The following is a 24,389-nucleotide window of genomic DNA, read 5'->3' as shown; positions in this document are numbered from 1 at the left end:
GATTGTTTAAGAGTACTCTTCCCTGCTCATTAAAAATCTTAGTTTTGGCTGGGTAAATTATTGCGGCCTTCTGTCCGCTGTTGAATAAATCTGTACATATTGGGGCAATTTCTCTTCTTTTTTGTGTAGTTTGGGCAGAAAAATCTTAAAAAGTTTGTATTTTTTTTTTATTATTTTTTGTTTATATTGTCTCATATTTATTTTGTCCTGGTAATTAAGATATTTGATGATAATCGGTCAATTTTTAATATTACCATCAGAGTGTTTCCTAATATTGGCTATTCTGTAGGCCCTCTCAACTAGTATACCCTGTTGTTGGACTTGTAACCCCAAAGGTTAGGGTAGCTGAATTGAGGTAAACTTCACTAAATCCTGGAATTCTATTGATTCTGGTACACCAATAATTCTTGTATTGTTTCACCTTAAACAATCTTCTAAATCTTCCAGTTTACTCTGGATGCATATTAGTTGCTTAGCCTGTTTTTGGATTATTAAATCTTGCCTAGTCTTAGTGTTCTCCAAATCTTAAATTCTGTTTTCTGCTTCTATCAATCTTTTGGAGAATTGTTAACTTCCTGTGATAATGTTGATATCTTTTTGGACCTGGTCAAATTGTGGTAACATGAACTCTGAGATTTTTCTGACCAGCTCGCTCAGTTTTCCTGTATTTTGGATCTGGTCACATCATATATGGAGTTGGTAATTTGTTAATCAACTACAGAGGTCCGAGATTATTGGATTATAACTACTGAGGCTGGTTTAGCCTACTCAGACAGACCTACAACCTGACAGCTTGATTCCTGGTTTCAAAGGGGGAATTTATTTACTTTGGGTGATGTATGAAATTAAGTCACCTTAAATGTTAATATCAAGATTTACACCTTACATTTATGTAAAATATCAGTCTATTTAATCAGGTAAATTAATTAATTGTTTTATAGCTTTGTGTTTTCTTTTGATAATTCCTACCACCTGGTCTTATTTGTCGACAATAACACTGGGTGAATCAGGAAGTGTGCTAAATTATTATCTGACGGTTTGTCATAATTATTCATTTACCTGATTCTCTGCAATTACCTTAGAGGGTTTATAACCAAATATTTAGTTCCTATCATCATGCCAATTTTTGTGTTATTTTGAAAATATGATTTAATTATCTTTATAGTTTAATCTCTGCATTATTCTGTTTTTCTTGCTAGTTGGAGTTATGTTATCGCTTTAATTGATTATTATAGGACTGTAGTTTATTTTTCTGTTATATTTTGATTGCTTAAGTTACTATTAAATGCTAATTATTTTCTCAATCGAGATCTTTTAATAAAGTTAAATTAAAGTATAAAGTTTATTCATCTGGTGTCGGCATAATTAATAGACTCATAGAAACCAAAAGGATTCAGGTTTTGTGTTTATTATCTTTAACGAGTTATAAGAAAGTGTGTCATTAAAAGTTGCATGTATTACTCCTACCAAATAATATACTTCTATACATAAAGGTAATATTCATAACATCTTGGAAATATAATGTTGTGAATATTACCCTTATTATTATTATTATTATTATTTTTATTATATCAGTAGTGTACTTGCAAAGTGTATTATGTGTTTAGACACAATACATATTATGGAACCTCTATATCATTCTGATAATGTAACTCAATATTTATATAATAGCGGTTACAAACTTTGCAGGGGCAATGTGTGCAATTTAATAACACTCTGAATTATATCATTTGGAAAGGATAATATATATAAAACCTGAATCCTTTTAGTTCTGATTTGTCTATTAATTAAACTGAGACCAGATCAATAAACAAACTTAGTTTATTAAAAGAATTATTGGAAATAATAAGCAATATTTGAATAAAGCAAATCAACAAGCATACATCATTACAATGATTTAATGATTATCAGGTTAAAACTAATGAAAACAATCACTAAATTATTTTATTTGCAGTAGCTTGCATGTATAATAGAGAAACAGAAACTTTTGTTATTTAAATTCTCAGCATAGCTTGCAAGAATCAGGTAAACTAATAATCCTGGCAAACCATAAGAAAATTATATTACCAGATTCCTGATTGACCCAGTTTTATTGTCGACAGATAAGACCAGGTTAACAGGAATTACCAAACAAAAATATTTGTGACTATAAAGGGCAAACCAGAATTGATTCAATAATAAAACTTTGAATATAAATGTAAAGAGCATAAATCATATTAACAAAGCTGTTTCATATAGGTTTGTTTCATACTTATCAACATTGTGGGATCCTTCACTGGGGTTCAGTGTAAAATAAACCTCTTAGGTTACCCCTGGACCCTCTCTTGCCATTATACTGACTTGTCTATCTGGTCAGCTTAGCCTCCCATCTCCTTTGGATAGGGTGTGGTCATCATGCATGCTCAGTGTGGCCCCTTGTGCCGTCTGCTTGTGTCCCCCTCTCCTAATTCCATAACTGCTTCCTCCTCATTTCCAGTTAGCTGAGGGGCTGCTGGGAACCCCACATCATCCTCTTTGTTTTCCATAAAAACATCTTCTGTAAGTCCCTGGGGTGTCCAAGCACCATCCTGTACGACTGGCTCTAAACTCAGGGTCTTGTTCCATTCTTCACCCAGGCTACTACGGCGTTCTGTTTCTGAAGATCGAGGAGGGCCAGCTTCAGAGGAACTTCTTACGGCTGTCCGAGGTGTCAGGAGTGTAGAGACGGAATCTGTAGTGGCTCTTTCTACTTGTCTGAAGAATTCTCGTGGGTTCTCTGTGCGCTGAGCAATAATGGCTGCAGCCTCCTCCACTTCACTTTCTATTCTTTTTTGGTCTGCCACCCCGTCGTCATCTTTCTGTTCCATCTGGCAGGGTATAAACAAACAGTTAAATATTGAGTTGTTCTGTAACCTTTTTTTCGCCTCTTCAGCCTCTTCATCTAGAAGCTTCTTCCTGTGCTCTTATATCTGCTGCTCTCTATCCTGATAACGTTTCTCACGTTCCTCCTGCTCTTTGCGCTCCTGCTCCATGCGCTCCTGCTCAAAGCGAAGTCTCTCTTCCAAAGCTTCCTGCATCCTTTCCTCCTCTTCCCTCTTGGCTTGCTCCCAAAATTGTTCTCTGTTGAGGCGTTTCATTTCTATGGCTGCATTTGTCTTCTTGTAATTGGTGCCAGCTTCACCATCCTCTTTAAGCTGCAGTCTCTGCATAACAGGGCTAGACAGTCGTCCAGAGCCATTGGAGAGGCGTTGACCGATGGCCATAGGATCAATGTTTCTCCAACATAGGTGTGTCCGGTCCACGGCGTCATCCTTACTTGTGGGATATTCTCTTCCCCAACAGGAAATGGCAAAGAGCCCAGCAAAGCTGGTCACATGATCCCTCCTAGGCTCCGCCTACCCCAGTCATTCTCTTTGCCGTTGTACAGGCAACATCTCCACGGAGATGGCTTAGAGTTTTTTAGTGTTTAACTGTAGTTTTTATTATTCAATCAAGAGTTTGTTATTTTAAAATAGTGCTGGTATGTACTATTTACTCTGAAACAGAAAAGAGATGAAGATTTCTGTTTGTAAGAGGAAAATGATTTTAGCAACCGTTACTAAAATCGATGGCTGTTCCACACAGGACTGTTGAGAGGAATTAACTTCAGTTGGGGGAACAGTGAGCAGACTTTTGCTGCTTGAGGTATGACACATTCTAACAAGACGATGTAATGCTGGAAGCTGTCATTTTCCCTATGGGATCCGGTAAGCCATTTTTATTACAGAGTAAATAAGGGCTTCACAAGGGCTTGTTAAGACTGTAGACATTTTCTGGGCTAAATCGATTCATATATAACATATTTAGCCTTGAGGAATCGTTTAATATGGGTATTTTTGTAAAATAATATCGGCAGGCACTGTTTTAGACACCTTATTCTCTAGGGGCTTTCCCTAATCATAGGCAGAGCCTCATTTTCGCGCCGGTATTGCGCACTTGTTTTTGAGAAGCATGACATGCAGTTGCATGTGTGAGGAGCTCTGATACATAAAAAAGACTTTCTGAAGGCGTCATTTGGTATCGTATTCCCCTTTGGGCTTGGTTGGGTCTCAGCAAAGCAGATACCGGCCTGCCACTGCTACCAAGACAGCATGAAATGTTGGCCCCCGATCCAGGACCGGATCTGGTGGGGGGCAGACTCTCTCTCTTCGCTCAGGCTTGGGCAAGAGATGTTCTGGATCCTTGGGCACTAGAAATAGTCTCCCAAGGTTATCTTCTGGAATTCAAGGGGCCTCCCCCAAGGGGGAGGTTCCACAGGTCTCAATTGTCTTCAGACCACATAAAGAGACAGGCATTCTTACATTGTGTAGAAGACCTGTTAAAAATGGGAGTGATTCATCCTGTTCCATTAGGAGAACAAGGGATGGGGTTCTACTCCAATCTGTTCGTAGTTCCCAAAAAAGAGGGAACGTTCAGACCAATCTTGGATCTCAAGATCCTAAACAAGTTTCTCAAGGTTCCATCGTTCAAAATGGAAACTATTCGAACAATTCTTCCTTCCATCCAGGAAGGTCAATTCATGACCACGGTGGATTTAAAGGATGCGTATCTACATATTCCTATCCACAAGGAACATCATCGGTTCCTAAGGTTCGCATTCCTGGACAAGCATTACCAGTTCGTGGCACTTCCTTTCGGATTAGCCACTGCTCCAAGGATTTTCACAAAGGTACTAGGGTCCCTTCTAGCGGTACTAAGACCAAGGGGCATTGCAGTAGTACCTTACTTGGACGACATTCTGATTCAAGCGTCGTCCCTTCCTCAAGCAAAGGCTCACACGGACATAGTCCTGGCCTTTCTCAGATCTTACGGATGGAAAGTGAACGTAGAAAAGAGTTCTCTATCTCCGTCAACAAGGGTTCCCTTCTTGGGAACAATAATAGACTCCTTAGAAATGAGGATTTTTCTGACAGAGGCCAGAAAAACAAAACTTCTAAACTCTTGTCAAACACTTCATTCCGTTCCTCTTCCTTCCATAGCGCAGTGCATGGAAGTAATAGGTTTGATGGTAGCGGCAATGGACATAGTTCCTTTTGCGCGCATTCATCTAAGACCATTACAACTGTGCATGCTCAGTCAGTGGAATGGGGACTATACAGACTTGTCTCCGACGATTCAAGTAAATCAGAGGACCAGAGACTCACTCCGTTGGTGGCTGTCCCTGGACAACCTGTCACAAGGGATGACCTTCCGCAGACCAGAGTGGGTCATTGTCACGACCGACGCCAGTCTGATGGGCTGGGGCGCGGTCTGGGGACCCCTGAAAGCTCAGGGTCTTTGGTCTCGGGAAGAATCTCTTCTACCGATAAATATTCTGGAACTGAGAGCGATATTCAATGCTCTCAAGGCTTGGCCTCAGCTAGCAAAGGCCAAGTTCATACGGTTTCAATCAGACAACATGACGACTGTTGCGTACATCAACCATCAGGGGGGAACAAGGAGTTCCCTGGCGATGGAAGAAGTGACCAAAATCATTCAATGGGCGGAGACTCACTCCTGCCACCTGTCTGCAATCCACATTCCAGGAGTGGAAAATTGGGAAGCGGATTTTCTGAGTCGTCAGACATTACATCCGGGGGAGTGGGAACTCCATCCGGAAATCTTTGCCCAAATTACTCAACTGTGGGGCATTCCAGACATGGATCTGATGGCCTCTCGTCAGAACTTCAAGGTTCCTTGCTACGGGTCCAGATCCAGGGATCCCAAGGCGACTCTAGTAGATGCACTAGTAGCACCTTGGACCTTCAAACTAGCTTATGTATTCCTGCCGTTTCCTCTCATCCCCAGGCTGGTAGCCAGGATCAATCAGGAGAGGGCGTTGGTGATCTTGATAGCTCCTGCGTGGCCACGCAGGACTTGGTATGCAGATCTGGTGAATATGTCATCGGCTCCACCATGGAAGCTACCTTTGAGACGAGACCTTCTTGTTCAAGGTCCGTTCGAACATCCGAATCTGGTCTCACTCCAGCTGACTGCTTGGAGATTGAACGCTTGATCTTATCAAAACGAGGGTTCTCAGATTCTGTTATTGATACTCTTGTTCAGGCCAGAAAGCCTGTAACTAGAAAAATTTACCACAAAATATGGAAAAAATATATCTGTTGGTGTGAATCTAAAGGATTCCCTTGGAACAAGGTAAAGATTCCTAAGATTCTATCCTTTCTTCAAGAAGGATTGGAGAAAGGATTATCGGCAAGTTCCTTGAAGGGACAGATTTCTGCCTTGTCTGTGTTACTTCACAAAAAGCTGGCAGCTGTGCCAGATGTTCAAGCCTTTGCTCAGGCTCTGGTTAGAATCAAGCCTGTTTACAAACCTTTGACTCCTCCTTGGAGTCTCAACTTAGTTCTTTCAGTTCTTCAGGGGGTTCCGTTTGAACCCTTGCATTCCGTTGATATTAAGTTATTATCTTGGAAAGTTTTGTTTTTGGTTGCAATTTCTTCTGCTAGAAGAGTTTCAGAATTATCTGCTCTGCAGTGTTCTCCTCCTTATCTGGTTTTCCATGCAGATAAGGTGGTTTTACGTACTAAACCTGGTTTTCTTCCGAAAGTTGTTTCTAACAAAAACATTAACCAGGAGATAGTCGTGCCTTCTTTGTGTCCGAATCCAGTTTCAAAGAAGGAACGTTTGTTGCACAATTTGGATGTTGTTCGCGCTCTAAAATTCTATTTAGATGCTACAAAGGATTTTAGACAAACATCTTCCTTGTTTGTTGTTTATTCTGGTAAAAGGAGAGGTCAAAAAGCAACTTCTACCTCTCTCTCTTTTTGGATTAAAAGCATCATCAGATTGGCTTATGAGACTGCCGGACGGCAGCCTCCTGAAAGAATCACAGCTCATTCCACTAGGGCTGTGGCTTCCACATGGGCCTTCAAGAACGAGGCTTCTGTTGATCAGATATGTAGGGCAGCGACTTGGTCTTCACTGCACACTTTTACCAAATTTTACAAGTTTGATACTTTTGCTTCTTCTGAGGCTATTTTTGGGAGAAAGGTTTTGCAAACCGTGGTGCCTTCCATTTAGGTGACCTGATTTGCTCCCTCCCTTCATCCGTGTCCTAAAGCTTTGGTATTGGTTCCCACAAGTAAGGATGACGCTGTGGACCGGACACACCTATGTTGGAGAAAACAGAATTTATGTTTACCTGATAAATTACTTTCTCCAACGGTGTGTCCGGTCCACGGCCCGCCCTGGTTTTTTAATCAGGTCTGATAATTTATTTTCTTTAACTACAGTCACCACGGTATCATATGGTTTCTCCTATGCAAATATTCCTCCTTTACGTCGGTCGAATGACTGGGGTAGGCGGAGCCTAGGAGGGATCATGTGACCAGCTTTGCTGGGCTCTTTGCCATTTCCTGTTGGGGAAGAGAATATCCCACAAGTAAGGATGACGCCGTGGACCGGACACACCGTTGGAGAAAGTAATTTATCAGGTAAACATAAATTCTGTTTTTCCACACTGCTGGCATTCAATATGACATCCACACCCTGGAAAAAGTTAGCAACCTGAGCAATGTGACTGGCACAAGCACATTTCTTTCATGTAATTGGCTAGAGTCCATGAGCTAGTGACGTATGGGATATACATTCCTACCAGGAGGGGCAAAGTTTCCCAAACCTCAAAATGCCTATAAATACACCCCCACCATACCCACAATTCAGTTTTACAATTGTTGCCTCCTATGGAGGTGGTGAAGTAAGTTTGTGCTAGATTTCTACGTTGATATGCGCTTCTCAGCATGCTGAAGCCCGGTTCCTCTCAGAGTGCAGTGAATGACAGAGGGATGTGAAGGGAGTATTGCCTATTGAATGCAATGGTCATCCTAACGGGGATCTATTTCATAGGTTCTCTGTTATCGGTCATAGAGATTCATCTCCTACCTCCCTTTTCAGATCGACGATATACTCTTATATACCATTACCTCTGCTGTATCTCGTTTCAGTACTGGTTTGGCTATCTACTTTATGTAGATGAGTGTCTTTTGGTAAGTATGTTTTCCTTTATTAAGACAATCTCAGCTATGGTTTGGCACTTTATGTATTTATATAAAGTTCTAAATATAATGTTTGTACTTGTATTTGCCATGATTCAGGTTTATCAGTATATTTCCTTTTTGCAAACTGTCAGTTTCATTTTGTGAAATGCACATTTAAAAAAAAATAAAAAAAAAATCCTTACCTGAAATTTTTCAAATTTACTTTTTTCTAAATTGCGGGCTGTTAGGCTCACGGGTGCGCAAAATGCTATAATTTATTGCGTCATTCTTGTCGCGAGACTTTTTTTGGCGCGAGAATTACGTTTGTTGACGTATTTTCGTTATTTCCGGCGTCTTAGTTGGCCCCGAGAATTTTCATGTAGTTGCGTCATCTATGACGCTCATGTTTGTTGCATACGTTTTTGGCACCAAAAATATTTTGTCAGTTGTGGGCGTCATACTTGGCGCCAGACTTTTGACATTATTTAAGTCTTCATGTATTTTTGCTTCTGGTTTCCAGAGGCTTATTCTGTTTGCATTTTTTCCCATTCCTGAAACTGTCATATAAGGAAATTAATAATTTTGCTTTATATGTTTTTTTTTCGATTACATATTGCAAGATGTCTCAATCTGATCCTGTTTCAGAATCCACTATTGGAATCCTGCTGTCTGATGTCGGTTCTGTCAAAACTAAGTGCATTTGTTGTAAACTTGTGGTAACTGTTCCTCCGGCTGTAGTTTGTGATAGTTGTCATGACAAACTTTTACATGCAGAAAATATTTCCTTTAGTAGTAATCCATTACCTGTTGTTATTCTATCAACATCTAATGCTCAGGATATTCCTGTTAATGTAAGAGAATTTGTTTCTAATTCTATTCAGAAGGCTTTGTCTGTCATACCACCTTCTAATAAACGTAAAAGGTCTTTTAAATCTTCTCATAAAATTGATGAATTTTTAAATGACTGACAACATTCTGATTTATCTATCTCTGATGAGGATCTATCTGGTTCATAAGATTCTGCCTCAGATATTGACACTGACAAATCTTCATACTTACTTAAAATGGAGTATATTCTTTCCTTATTGAAAGAGGTGTTGATTGCATTAGATATGGAGGAGACTAGTCCTCTTGATATTAAAACTAGTAAACGTTTAAATTCAGTTTTTAAACCTCATGTAGTTATTCCTGAGGTTTTTCCAGTTCCTAATGCTATTTCAGATATAATTTCTAGGGAATGGAATAGACTGGGTACCTCTTTTACTCCTTCTTCAAGGTTTAAGAAACTGTACCCTTTGCCGTCTGATAGATTGGAGTTTTGGGAAAAGATCCCCAAAGTTGATGGGGCCATCTCTACTCTTGCTAAACGTACTACTATTCCTACGGCAGATAGTACTTCTTTTAAAGATCCTTTAGATAGGAAACTTGAATCTTATCTAAGGAAAGCTTATTTATGTTCAGGTCATCTTCTTAGGCCTGCTATTTCTTTGGCTGATGTTGCAGCTGCTTCAACTTTTTGGTTGGAAACCCTAGCGCAACAAGTATCAGATCATAATGTCTATAGCATTGTTAAGTTAATTCAACATGCTAATAATTTCATTTGTGATGCCATTTTTGATATCATCAGAATTGATGTCAGATATATGTCTTTAGCTATATTAGCTAGAAGAGCTTTATGGCTTAAATCTTGAAATGCTGATATGACTTCTAAATCAACGTTGCTATCTCTTTCTTTCCAAGGTAATAAATTATTTCAACTGTCACTGGGGGGAAGGGAGCTTTTTTGCCTCAGGATATAAAATCTAAGGGTAAATTTAAGGCTGCTAACCGTTTTCGTTCCTTTCGACAAAATAAGGAACAGAAACCTGATCCTTCCCCTAAGGGAACGGCTTCCAATTGGAAGCCTTCTAAAGTCTGGAATAAATCCAAGCCATTTAAAAGGTCTAAATCAGCCCCCAAGTCCGCATGAAGGTGCGGCCCTCATTCCAGCTCAGCTGGTATGGGGCAGACTAAAATTCTTCAAGGATGTTTGGATAAATTCAATCCAAAATCATTGGATTCAGAACATTGTTTCTCAAGGGTACAGAATAGGTTTCAAAGTAAGACCGCCTGTGAGAAGTTTCTTTCTCTCACGCATTCCAGTGAACCCAGAAAAGGCTCAGGCTTTCCTGAAGTGTGTTTCAGACCTGGAGGTATCTGGGGTAATTGTGCCAGTTCCTTTTCAGGGACGGGGTCTGGGGTTTTATTCAAATCTGTTCATTGTCCCAAAGAAGAAGAATTCTTTCAGACCAGTTCTGGATCTAAAAATTTTGAACCGTTACGTGAGGATTCCAACATTCAAAATGGTGTGACTATAAGGACTATTCTGCCTTTTGTTCAGCAAGGGCATTATATGTCCACAATAGACTTACAGGATGCATATCTTCATATTCCGATTCATCCAGATCACCATCAGTTCCTGAGATTCTCTTTTCTAGACAAGCATTACCAATTTGTTGCTCTTCCTTTTGGCCTAGCGACAGCTCCAAGGATCTCGGTGCCCTACTCTCTGTAATAAGAGAGCAGGGTATTGCGGTGTTTCCTTATTTGGACGATATCTTGGTACTTGCTCAGTCTTTACGTTCTGCAGAATCTCACACAAATCAACTAGTGTTGTTTCTTCAAAAACATTGTTGGAGGATCAATTTACCAAAAAGTTCTTTGACTCCTCAGACAAGGGTAACCTTTTTAGGTTTCCAAATAAATTTGGTAATATTTTGGAACTCCGTGCGATTCTCAGGGCTCTTCAGTTTTGGCCTCTTCTGAAGAGAGAACCATTTATTTGTTTTCAGACAGACAATGTCAGAACCGTGGCATATGTCAATCATCAAGGTGGGACTCACAGTCCTCAAGCTATGAAAGAAGTATCTCATATACTTGCTTGGGCGGAATCCAGCTCCTGTCTAATTTCTGCGGTCCATATCCCAGGTATAGACAATTGGGAAGCGGATTATCTCAGTCGTCAGACTTTACATCCGAGAGAGTTGTCTCTTCACCCAGATGTGTTTTTTCAGATTGTTCAGATGTGGGGGCTTCCAGAAATAGATCTGATGGCTTCTCATCTAAACAGGAAACTTCCCAGGTATCTGTCCATGTCCAGGGATCCTCAGGCGGAAGCAGTGGATGCGTTGACACTTCCTTGGAGTAATTAACCTGCTTATATCTTTCCGCCTCTAGTTCTTCTTCCAAGAGTGATTTCCAGAATCATAATGGAGCGTTTGTTTGTACTGCTGGTGGCTCCAGCATGGCCACACAGATTTTGGTATGCGGATCTTGTTCGGGTGTCCAGTTGCCAACCTTGGCCACTTCCGTTAAGGCCAGACCTTCTGTCTCAAGGCCCTTTTCTTTGCAAGATATACAGAGTCCACGGATTCATCCTAACTTGTGGGATATTGTCCTTCCTGACAGGAAGTAGCAAAGAGAGCACCACAGCAGAGCTGTCTATATAGCTCCCCCCTTAACTCCATCCCCCAGTCATTCTCTTTGCTGGCTCTAAGCAGGAAGAGTAAAGAGAAGAGGCGTTAAACTGTTAGTTTTTATTTAATCTTCAATCAAGAGTTTATTTTTAAATGGTACCGGTGTTGTACTATTTGCTTTCAGACAGGACATAGATGAAGATTTCTGCCTGGAGGATGAGGATCTTAGCATTTGTAACTAAGGTCCACTGCTGTTCCCACATGAGCTGAGGAGTACAGGAAAATTTCAGTGTGAGGAACGGTTTCTTGCTAGACAGCAATGAGGTATGTTCAGTCATATTTTCTGCAGAGACTGTGTTAACTCAGAAAGGCTGACAGTGTCCCCATTAGGGGAAGGGTAAGCAGTAATCCTTTTTTTTTTTTTTATATATTTATTTATTAACCAAAAGCAAGATAATAGCCTTACAAATTGGCTTACCTTTCACCACGCAGGGTATACCGAAACAAAAATTTAGCCCAACAATTTGGGCTAGCATTTCACCACGCAGGGTGTTTACATTGATTATAGAATAACAGAGTACTACTACAAATAAGTTACATTTTAACTTAAAAGCATCCGTAACCTGAAATCAGATGTGTTTTCAACTTTCAGTTTAGACTCTACCTCTGTAAAACATTCAATTACCCTGTTGACACTATGTCGCTATAAAAAAGAAAAAACCCAACCTATAAAAACTTTTCAGTAGTGGCTGAGTAGTCTAGAAACATTTTTCCAAATGTATACCTTGCTTTTGGGGCTTTTACCTATTATAGTGTAACGCCCTCTAAAGACAGTACTAAAAACAAAATCAACTAAACAAAGAAACAATAAAAAAGACGTGCAACAAGAAAAACCGGACAGACATAGAAAGAAAAGGAGAGAGAGGAAGAGAGAAGAAAAAAAAATAAAAAAAAAAATAAAAAAATATATAAATAAGCCCCCCCCCCCCCCCAAGTCCACTTACCTCCTCTCAGTTGCCGTAGGTACTATTTATTTTGCCCAGTATGGTTACCTTACCCTGTGTTATCAAATTATCCCATACCCCACTCTTGGGGTATCATGTTTTTTAGCAGAAGTAGCATAAATTCGGGGGAATTTTGTATGGGTAATATGAGTTGCTTTTGTGCTATCATTGGTTTTTCCCTGATTATATTTAACCATTTTGAAAAGAAATCCTTAAGTCTCTTCTCTGAATAGGGTCTAATATTGAGTAGCTCAATCGTCATCTGAGTATCCATTGTATTAATAAATTCTTTCAAACTAGGTTCTCTTGGTGCTTTCCAATTTTTAAATATTATGTTGCGGGCGGCTAGAATAGCCAGATTTATAAGGAGTTTGTCTGGTTTATTATCTCCTTCATCATATAACAGGAATACATTGGCTGCAGTTAATGAAATTTTAGTGCTTAAAAATTTATTAAGCCAATAATTAATTTTGCCCCACAATTGCAATACTTTTGGGCAAGCCCAAAGACAATGGATAATGTCAGCGATCTCAGCTTTGCATTTAAAACATTTACAGCGCAATGCATTGTCGGCCCATTTATTAATTTTGTCCGGAGGATGAGGATCTTAGCATTTGTAACTAAGGTCCACTGCTGTTCCCACATGAGCTGAGGAGTACAGGAAAATTTCAGTGTGAGGAACGGTTTCTTGCTAGACAGCAATGAGGTATGTTCAGTCATATTTTCTGCAGAGACTGTGTTAACTCAGAAAGGCTGACAGTGTCCCCATTAGGGGAAGGGTAAGCAGTAATCCTAGTGTTATCAGAGGTTTTTACTAGCTTGCATTAAGGGTTAATTTTTTGTGGGCACTCAGTTTGTTATGTGAATTTGGGACAAACGTTTTTGTGTCTGGGAGTAACGTTTTCTGTTTTATGGGACATTTGCTTGAGGGTTCTTTGGGGTTGTTTATAACCCACATGGCTTTCAGGCAGGGTTTGTTAGTTTTGTGTAGGCCCCAGCAACATTTAGTCAGGTGGGAGGGGCCTACATTTACAAGCAGCAAGCAACTTCTCCTGAGGTCCTGAGAGTCTTCTGAGGGACTAATTGAAGCTTTAAACCCCATATTATCGCTTCCTAATGGCAGGTAGGGCCACAGCAGAGCTGTGGCAAGTTGTTTTAGGGGTTTTTAACCGGTTTTAGACACTTATCAATCCGTTTTCTCTTGTTAAGTGGATCCAGTCCACGGATCAAACATTACTTGTGGGATATTCTCCTTCCCAACAGGAAGTTGCAAGAGGATCACCCACAGCAGAGCTGCTATATAGCTCCTCCCCTCACTGCCATATACAGTCATTCTCTTGCAACTCTCAACAAAGATGGACGTAGTAAGAGGAGAGTGGTGTATTATAGTTAGTTTTTTAACTTCAATCAAAAAGTTTGTTATTTTTAAATGGTACAGGAGTGTACTGTTTCAACTCAGGCAGCATTAGAAGAAGAATCTGCCTGTGATTTCTATGATCTTAGCAGAAGTAACTAAGATCCACTGCCGTTCTCACATATTCTGAGGAGTGAAGTAACTTCAGAGGGGGAATGGCGTGCAGGTTTTCCTGCAATAAGGTATGTGCAGTTAACATATTTCTAGGGATGGAATTTGCTAGAAAAATGCTGCTGATACCGGATTAATGTAAGTTAAGCCTTAAATGCAGTGATAACGACTGGTATCAGGCTTATTAACAGAGATACATACTCTTATAAAAGTGTAATATAAAATGTTTCCTGGCATGTTAATCGTTTTTATATATGTTTGGTGACACAACTTATTGGGGCCTAGTTTTTTTCCACATGGCTGGCTTGATTTTTGCCTAGTAACAGGCTTTCCACTGTTGAAATATGAGGGGGAAGGGCCTATTTTAGATCTTTTCTGTGCAGCTAAAAATACTGACAGAGACATTCAGCTTCCCTCTGCATGATACAGGACATCTCTGAAGGGCTCAAAAGGCTTCAAAGTCGTGTTTGAGGAGGGTAACAATCACAGTAGACTGTGGCAGTTGTGACTGTGTTTAAAAAACGTTTTTGTCATTTATTATTCTGTTTTTGTTATTAAGGGGTTAATCATCCATTTGCAAGTGGGTGCAATGCTCTGCTGAATTGTTACATACACTGTAAAAATGTTGTTAGTGTAACTGCCTTTTTTCACTGTTATTTCAAATTTTGTCAAAATTTGTTTCTCTTAAAGGCACAGTAACGTTTTTTTCTATTGCTTGTTAACTTGCTTTAAAGTGTTTTCCAAGCTTGCTAGTCTCATTGCTAGTCTGTACAAACATGTCTGAAACAGAGGATACTTGTTCATTATGTTTAAAAGCCATGGTGGAGCCCCATAGGAGAATGTGTACTAAATGTATTGATTTCACCTTAAACAGTAAAGATCAGTCTTTATCTATAAAAGAATTGTCACCAGAGGGGTCCGTCGAGGGGGAAGTTATGCCGACTAACTCTCCCCACGTGTCGGACCCTTCGCCTCCAGCTCAAGGGACGCATGCTAATATGGCGCCAAGTACATCAGGGACGCCCATAGCGATTACTTTGCAGGACATGGCTGCAATCATGAATAATACCCTGTCAGAGGTATTATCCAGACTGCCTGAATTGAGAGGCAAGCACGATAGCTCTGGGGTTAGACGAGATACAGAGCGCGTAGATGCTGTAAGAGCCATGTCTGATACTGCGTCACAATATGCAGAACCTGAGGACGGAGAGCTTCAGTCTGTGGGTGACGTCTCTGAATCGGGGAGACCTGATTCAGAGATTTCTAATTTTAAATTTAAGCTTGAGAACCTCCATGTATTGCTTGGGGAGGTATTAGCTGCTCTGAATGACTGTGACACAATTGCAGTGCCAGAGAAATTGTGTAGGCTGGATAAATACTATGCAGTGCCGGTGAGTACTGATGTTTTTCCAATACCTAAAAGGCTTACAGAAATTATTAGTAAGGAGTGGGATAGGCCCGGTGTGCCCTTTTCCCCACCTCCTATATTTAGAAAAATGTTTCCAATAGATGCCACTACACGGGACTTATGGCAGACTGTCCCTAAGGTGGAGGGAGCAGTTTCTACTTTAGCAAAGTACTAACCCAAACTAACTCATTTGTTTCTGATGCCATTGTTCATTTGACATAAACTAACGGCTAAGAATTCCGGATTCGCCATCCATGCGCGTAGGGCGCTATGGCTCAAATCCTGGTCAGCTGATGTGACTTCAAAGTCTAAATTACTCAACATTCCTTTCAAGGGGCAGACTTTATTCGGGCCTGGTTTGAAAGAAATTATTGCTGACATTACTGGTGGTAAGGGTCATACCCTTCCTCAGGACAGGGCCAAATCAAAGGCCAAACAGGCTAATTTTCGTGCCTTTCGAAATTTCAAGGCAGGTGCAGCATCAACTTCCTCTGCTTCAAAACAAGAGAGAACTTTTGGTCAATCCAAACAGGCCTGGAAACCTAACCAGTCCTGGAACAAGGGCAAGCAGGCCAGAAAGCCTGCTGCTGCCTCTAAGACAGCATGAAGGAGCGGCCCCCTATCCGACAACGGATCTAGTAGGGGGCAGACTCTCTCTCTTCGCCCAGGCGTGGGCAAGAGATGTTCAGGATCCCTGGGCGTTGGAGATCATATCTCAGGGATATCTTCTGGACTTCAAAGCTTCTCCTCCACAAGGGAGATTTCACTTTTCAAGATTATCTGCAAACCAGATAAAGAAAGAGGCATTCCTAAGCTGCGTACAAGATCTCCTTGTAATGGGAGTGATCCATCCAGTTCCGCGGACGGAACAAGGACAGGGGTTTTATTCAAATCTGTTTGTGGTTCCCAAAAAAGAGGGAACCTTCAGACCAATTTTGGATTTAAACAAATTCCTCAGAGTTCCGTCATTCAAGATGGAAACTATTCGAACCATTTTACCCATGATCCAAGAGGGTCAGTACATGATGCCTACCTTCACATTCCGATTCACAAGAATCATCATCAGTTCCTGAGGTTTGCCTTTCTAGACAGGCATTACCAATTTGTAGCTCTTCCATTCGGGTTGGCTACAGCCCCAAGAATTTTTACAAAGGTTCTGGGCTCACTTCTGGCGGTCCTAAGACCGCGAGGCATAGCGGTGGCTCCTTACCTGGACGATATCCTGATACAGGCGTCAAGCTTTCAAATTGCCAAATCTCATACAGAGATTGTTCTGGCATTCCTGAGGTCGCATGGGTGGAAAGTGAACGAAGAAAAGAGTTCTCTATCTCCTCTCACAAGGGTTTCCTTCCTAGGGACTCTTATAGATTCTGTAGAGATGAAAATTTACCTGACGGAGTCCAGGTTATCAAAACTTCTAAATGCTTGCCGTGTTCTTCACTCCATTCCACGCCCCACGGTGGCTCAGTGCATGGAAGTAATCGGCTTAATGGTAGCCGCGATGGACATAGTGCCATTCGCGCGCCTGCATCTCAGACCGCTGCAATTATGCATGCTCAGTCAGTGGAATGGGGATTACACAGATTTGTCCCCTCTACTAAATCTGGATCAGGAAACCAGAGATTCTCTTCTCTGGTGGTTATCTCGGGCCCATCTGTCCAAGGGTATGACCATTCGCAGACCAGATTGGACAATTGTAACAACAGATGCCAGCCTTCTAGGTTGGGGTGCAGTCTGGAACTCCCTGAAGGCTCAGGGTTCATGGACTCAGGAGGAGAAACTCCTCCCAATAAATATTCTGGAGTTAAGAGCAATATTCAATGCTCTTCTGGCTTGGCCTCAGCTAGCAATACTGAGGTTCATCAGATTTCAGTCGGACAATATCACGACTGTGGCTTACATCAACCATCAAGGGGGAACCAGGAGTTCCCTAGCGATGTTAGAAGTCTCCAAGATAATTCGCTGGGCAGAGACTCACTCTTGCCACCTGTCAGCGATCCATATCCCAGGTGTAGAGAACTGGGAGGCGGATTTTCTAAGTCGTCAGACTTTTCATCCGGGGGAATGGGAACTCCATCTGGAGGTGTTTGCTCAATTGGTTCTCCATTGGGGCAAACCAGAATTGGATCTCATGGCGTCTCGCCAGAACGCCAAGCTTCCTTGTTACGGATCCAGGTCCAGGGACCCAGAAGCGGCACTGATAGATGCTCTAGCAGCGCCTTGGTTCTTCAACCTGGCTTATGTGTTTCCACCTTTTCCTCTGCTCCCTCGTCTGATTGCCAAAATCAAACAGGAAAGAGCATCAGTGATATTGATAGCGCCTGCGTGGCCACGCAGGACCTGGTATGCAGACCTAGTGGACATGTCATCCTTTCCACCATGGACTCTGCCTCTGAGACAAGACCTTCTAATACAAGGTCCTTTCATTCATCCGAATCTACTTTCTCTGAGACTGACTGCATGGAGATTGAACGCTTGATCCTATCAAAGCGTGGCTTCTCAGAGTCAGTAATTGATACCTTAATACAGGCACGAAAGCCTGTCACCAGGAAAATTTACCACAAGATATGGCGTAAATATCTTCATTGAGGTGAATCCAAGAATTACTCATGGAGTAGGGTTAGGATTCCTAGGATATTGTCCTTCCTGCAAGAGGGTTTGGACAAAGGATTATCAGCTAGTTCTTTAAAGGGACAGATTTCTGCTCTGTCTATTCTTTTACACAAGCGTCTGGCAGAAGTTCTAGACGTTCGGGCATTTTGTCAGACTTTAGTTAGAATTAAGCCTTTGTTTAAACCTGTTGCTCCTCCATGGAGCTTAAACTTGGTTCTTAAAGTTCTTCAAGGGGTTCCGTTTGAACCCCTTCATTCTATTGATATCAAACCTCTTTCATGGAAAGTTCTTTTTCTGATGGCTACAGGTGGCCCTCGTTTTACAACGGTTCAATTTACACCGTTTCAGAATAACAACCTTTTTTTCCAGTCATGTGACTGCTATTGAAAAGCATTGAGAAGCAGTGCATTTATTAAAATAGCCAGTAGGTGGAGTTGTCCGCTTGTGTTTTCAGCAAAGCCAAGCAAGTTGAAATTAATCAGTTTAACCAGGCCTGAGCTATCAAGCAGATTTCAAAGGAACAAGACTGTCTATAAATCAGTCCAGATTGGAATGCATAGAAATAACTGTTTACAGAAAAATGCAAGTGAAGTCTGTGTTGTGTGATTATTTTAGGTTTATAATGCTGTTTATCAAATGTTTTTGTTCATTTAACTTAGTTTCATTATATATTCTGTGTTGTGTGATTATTTTATTAGGTTTATAATGCTGTTTAGCATTTAAAGTCTTCATTTCAAAGCTTTAAAAATAAGTATTAGGTGTTACTTATGACAATTTTGAGAGGGGCCTGGAACCTATCTCCATCACTTCCCATTTACTTACATTATAAACTGGGTTTCAATTTACAACGGTTTCAATTTACAACCATTCCTTCTGGAACCTAACCCCAGCGTAAACTGAGGGCTACCTGTATTTCCTCGGCTCGAAGAGTCTCGGAGTTATCTGCCTTACATTGTGATTCTCCTTATCTGATCTTTCATTCAGATAAAGTTGTTCTGCATACAAAACCTGGGTTTTTACCTAAGGTGGTTTCTAACAAGAATATCAATCAAGAGATTGTTGTTCCATCATTATGTCCTAATCCTTCTTCAAAGAAGGAACGTCTTTTGCATAATCTAGACGTAGTCCGTGCCTTGAAGTTTTACTTACAGGCTACTAAAGATTTTCGCCAAACATTTAACCTGTTTGTTGTTTACTCTGGACAGAGGATAGGTCAGAAGGCCTCGGCAACCTCTTTCTTTTTGGCTTCGGAGTATAATCCGTTTAGCCTATGAGACTGCTGGACAGCAGCCTCCTGAAAGGATTACAGCTCATTCTACTAGAGCAGTGGCTTCCACCTGGGCCTTTAAAAATGAGGCCTCTGTTGAACAGATTTGCAAGGCTGCAACTTGGTCTTCCCTTCATACTTTTTCCAAATTTTACAAATTTGATACTTTTGCTTCTTCGAGGCTGTTTTTGGGAGAAAGGTTCTACAGGCAGTGGTTCCTTCCGTTTAAGTTCCTGCCTTGTTCCTGCCTTGTCCCTCCCATCATCCGTGTACTTTAGCTTTGGTATTGGTATCCCACAAATAATGGATGATCCGTGGACTGGATACATCTTACAAGAGAAAACATAATTTATGCTTACCTGATAAATTTATTTCTCTTGTAGTGTATCCAGTCCACGGCCCGCCCTGTCCTTTTAAGGCAGGTCTAAATTTTAATTAAACTACAGTCACCACTGCACCCTATGGTTTCTCCTTTCTCGGCTTGTTTCGGTCGAATGACTGGATATGGCAGTGAGGGGAGGAGCTATATAGCAGCTCTGCTGTGGGTGATCCTCTTGCAACTTCCTGTTGGGAAGGATAATATCCCACAAGTATTGGATGATCCGTGGACTGGATACACTACAAGAGAAATAAATTTATCAGGTAAGCATAAATTATGTTTTTTTCATTTGGGGGTCTATTGCTTTGTTACTTGTGGTGCAATCCTTCTAAAGCTTAGTGTACTGTTAAAATTTCGGAATTTTTGAAGCAATTTTAACCTGTTTTGCAGTTTGTGTATGCCTTTTTTTTCTCTTAAAGGCACAGTACCGTTTTTGCAAATTGTGTTTTTTTTCATTAAATAAAGTGTTTTCCAAGCTTGCTTGCTTCATTACTAGCCTGTTCAACATGTCTGACACTGAGGAAACTCATTGTTCAATTTGTTTAGAAGCCATTGTGGAACCCCCTCTAAGAATATGTCCCAATTGTACTGATATGTCTATAAATTGCAAACAGCATATTTTGACTTATAAGAATTTGGCATTAAATGATTCTCAGACAGAAGTAAATCAGGTTTCGCCATTTAGTTCTCCCCAAGTGTCACAACCAGTTACGCCCGCACAAGCAACGCCAAGTACTTCTAGTGCGTATAATTCTTTCACCTGGCAAGATATGGCTTCAGTTATGAATACTACCCTCACAGAGGTTTTATTTAAACTGCCAGGGTTGCAAGGGAAGGGCAGTAGCTCTGGGTTAAGAACAAATGCTGAGCCTTCTGACACTTTAGTAGCTGTATCCGATATTCCCTCACAATGTTCTGAGGTTGGGATGAGGGATTTGCTGTCTGAGGGAGAGATTTCTGATTCAGGAAAGATGTTCCCTCAGACAGATTCGGATATGGCGGCATTTAAATTTAAGCTAGAGCACCTCCGTTTATTGCTCAGAGAGGTTTTAGCTACTCTGGATGATTGTGACTCTATTGTCGTTCCAGAGAAATTGTGTAAAATGGACAAATATTTAGAGGTTCCTGCCTACACTGATGTTTTTCCGGTCCCTAAGAGGATTTCGGACATTGTTACTAAGGAGTGGGATAGACCAGGTATTCCGTTCGCTCCCACTCCTGTTTTTAAGAAAATGTTCCCCATTTCTGACACCCTAAAGGACTCGTGGCAGACGGTCCCTAAGGTGGAGGGAGCTATTTCTACTCTGGCTAAGCGTACAACTATACCTATTGAAGACTGTTGTGCTTTCATTGATCCTATGGATAAAAAGTTAGAGAGTCTCCTAAAGAAAATTTTTGTTTTCTTCTTCAACCTATAGCGTGCATTGTTCCAGTAACCAATGCAGCTGCTTTTTTGGTTTGAGGCTCTAGAAGAGGCTCTTCAGATGGAGACCCCACTAGATGATATTTTGGACAGAATTAAGGCCCTTAAGTTGGCTAATTCTTTTATTACAAACACCGCTTTTCATCTTGCTAAGTTAGTGGCAAAGAATTCAGGTTTTGCCATTTTAGCGCGAAGAGCGTTATGGCTTAAGTCCTGGTCAGCTGATGTGTCATCTAAATCTAAGCTTTTGACCATCCCTTTCAAAAGTAAGACCCTATTCGGGCCTGCACTGTAAGAGATCATTTCAGACATCACTGGAGGGAAGGATCATGCCCTCCCTCAAGATAAGTCAAATAAGACAGGGACCAAACAAAATAATTTTCATTCCTTTCGAAACTTCAAGGGTGGTCCAGCTTCCTCTTCCCTTGCTGCAAAGCAAGAGGGGAACTTTGCTCAATCCAAGCCAACCTGGAGACCTAACCAGGCTTGGAACAAGGGTAAACATACCAAAAAGCCTGCTGCTGCCACTAAGACAGCATGAAGGGGTAGCCCCCGATCCGGGACTAGATCAAGTAGGGGGCAGACTTTCTCTCTTTGCTCAGGCCTGGGCAAGAGACGTTCAGGACTCCTGGGCCGTAGAAATTGTAACCCAGGGGTATCTCCTAGATTTCAAAGATTCTCCTCCAAGGGGGAGGTTCCATCTTTCTCAATTGTCTGTAAACCAGACAAAAAGAGAGGCGTTTTTACGCTGTGTAGAAGACCTTTTTACCATGGGAAAGATCTGCCCAGTTCCGAAAATAGAACAGGGGCAAGGTTTCTATTCCAATCTGTTTGTGGTTCCCAAAAAAGAGGGAACCTTCAGACCAATTCTAGATCTCAAGATCCTAATCCAATTCCTAAGAGTTCCATCCTTCAAGATGGAGACCATTCAGACTATTTTACCAATGATCCAGGAGGGTCAATATATGACTACCGTGGATTTAAAGGATGCATATCTACACATTCCTATCCACAAAGATCATCACCAGTTCCTCAGGTTTGCCTTTCTGGACAGGCATTACCAGTTTGTGGCTCTTCCCTTCGGGTTGGCCACGGCGCCAAGAATCTTCACAAAGGTGCTAGGGTCCCTTCTGGCGGTCCTAAGGCCGAGGGGCATAGCGGTGGCACCTTATCTAGACGACAACTTAATTCAAGCGTCGACTTTCCAACTTGCCAAGTCTCATACGGACTTAGTGTTGGCTTTTCTAAGATCTCATGGGTGGACGGTGAACGGGAAAAAGAGTTCTCTTATTCCTCTCACAAGAGTTCCATTCCTGGGAACTTTGATAGATTCGGTGGACATGAAAATATTTCTGACGGAGGTCAGGAAATCAAAGATTTTAACCACCTGCCAAGCTCTTCATTCCATTCCTCGGCCGTCAGTGGCTCAGTGTATGGAGGTAATCGGACTTATGGTAGCGGCAATGGACATAGTTCCGTTTGCTCGCTTGCATCTCAGTCCACTGCAACTATGCATGCTCAAACAGTGGAATGGGGATTATGCAGATTTATCTCCTCAGATAAATCTAGATCAAGAGACCAGAGACTCTCTTCTTTGGTGGTTGTCACAGGATCACCTGTCCAGGGGAATGCATTTCCGCAGGCCAGTGTGGGTTATTGTGACGACGGACGCCAGCCTACTGGGCTGGCGTGCAGTCTGGAATTCACTGAAAGCACAGGGTTTGTGGACTCAGGAGGAGGCCCTCCTACCGATAAATATTCTGGAATTAAGAGCGATATTCAATGCTCTTCAGGCCTGGCCTCAGCTGGCTTCGGCCGGATTCATCAGGTTTCAGTCGGACAACAACACGACTGTAGCTTATGTCAATCATCAGGAGGGAACAAGGAGTTCCTTGGCAATGATAGAAGTTTCCAGGATAATCTGATGGGCCATCTACTCACTCTTGCCATCTATCAGCGATCTATATCCCAGGGGTGGAGAACTGGGAGGCAGATTTTCTAAGTCATCAGACTTTTCATCCGGGGGAGTGGGAGCTCCATCTGGAGGTGTTTGCTCAACTGGTTCAGCTATGGGGCACACCAGAATTGGATCTGATGGCGTCTCGTCAGAACTCCAAACCTTCCTCCTTACGGATCCAGGTCAAGGGATCCTCAGGCAGTACTGATAGATGCTCTAGCAGTACCCTGGTCGTTCAACCTGGCTTGTGTTTCCACCATTCCCTCTCCTTCCGCGTCTGATTGCCAGAATCAAACAGGAGAGAGCTTCATTGATTTTGATAGCGCCTGTGTGGCCACGCAGGACTTGGTATGCAGACCTGGTGGACATGTCATCTCTGCCACCATGGACTCTGCCACTGAGACGGGACCTTTTTGATTTAGGTCCATTCAAGCATCCAAATCTAATTTCTCTGCAACTGATTGCTTGGAGATTGAACGCTTGTTTTTATCAAAGCGGGGTTTCTCTGAGTCGGTCATAGATACCTTGATTCAGGCTTGAAAGCCTGTCACCAGGAAGATCTATCATAAGATATGGCGTAAATATCTTTTTTGGTGTGAATCCAAAGGCTACTCGTGGAGTAAGATCAGGATTCCTAGGATTTTGTCTTTTCTCCAAGAAGGATTGGAGAAAGGATTGTCCGCTAGTTCCTTAAAGGGACAGATATCATCTGCTTGGTCTATTCTGTTGCACAAGCGTCTGGCAGATGTCAAAGACGTTCGGGCTTTTTGTCAGGCTTTAGTTAGAATTAAGCCTGTGTTTTAACCTGTTGCTCCGCCATGGAGTCTCAATTTAGTTCTTAAAGTTCTTCAGGGGGTTCCATTTGAACCCATGCATTCCATAGATATTAAGCTTCTATCTTGGAAAGTTCTATTTCTAGTTGCTATCTCTTCAACTCGAAGAGTTCCTGAACTATCTGCATTACAATGTGACTCGCCTTATCTTGTTTTCCATGCTTATAAGGTGGTTTTGCGTACCAAACCTAGGTTCCTCCCTAAGGTTGTTTCTAACAGGAATATCAATCAGGAAATTGTTGGTCCTTCTCTGTGTCCTAATACTTCTTCTAAGAAGGACCGTCTGTTGCACAACTTGGACGTGGTTCGTGCCTTGAAGTTTTATTTGCAGGCAACCAAAGATTTTCGCCAATCATTTTCTTTGTTTGTTGTCTATGCTGGAAAGCGTAGAGGTCAAAAGGCTACGGCTACCTCTCTTTCCTTTTGGCTGAAAAGCATCATCCGTTTGGCTTATGAGACTGCTGGACAGCAGCCTCCTAAAAGAATTACAGCTCACTCCACTAGAACGGTGGCTTCCACATGGGCTTTTAA

General features: G+C 41.6%; 1 protein-coding gene across 2 annotated transcripts in view; it reads left to right on the top strand.

Annotated features, from left to right (window-relative positions):
• The window catches only part of SUGT1 (SGT1 homolog, MIS12 kinetochore complex assembly cochaperone), a 696,093-nt gene that overhangs the window by 182,867 nt on the left and 488,837 nt on the right, over window positions 1-24,389 (top strand). The window lies entirely within an intron of this gene.

Source organism: Bombina bombina, chromosome 3, assembly GCF_027579735.1.
Source record: "Bombina bombina isolate aBomBom1 chromosome 3, aBomBom1.pri, whole genome shotgun sequence".
NCBI classification, from domain to species: Eukaryota; Metazoa; Chordata; class Amphibia; order Anura; family Bombinatoridae; genus Bombina; species Bombina bombina.
This window is presented reverse-complemented; position numbering and strand designations above follow the sequence as displayed.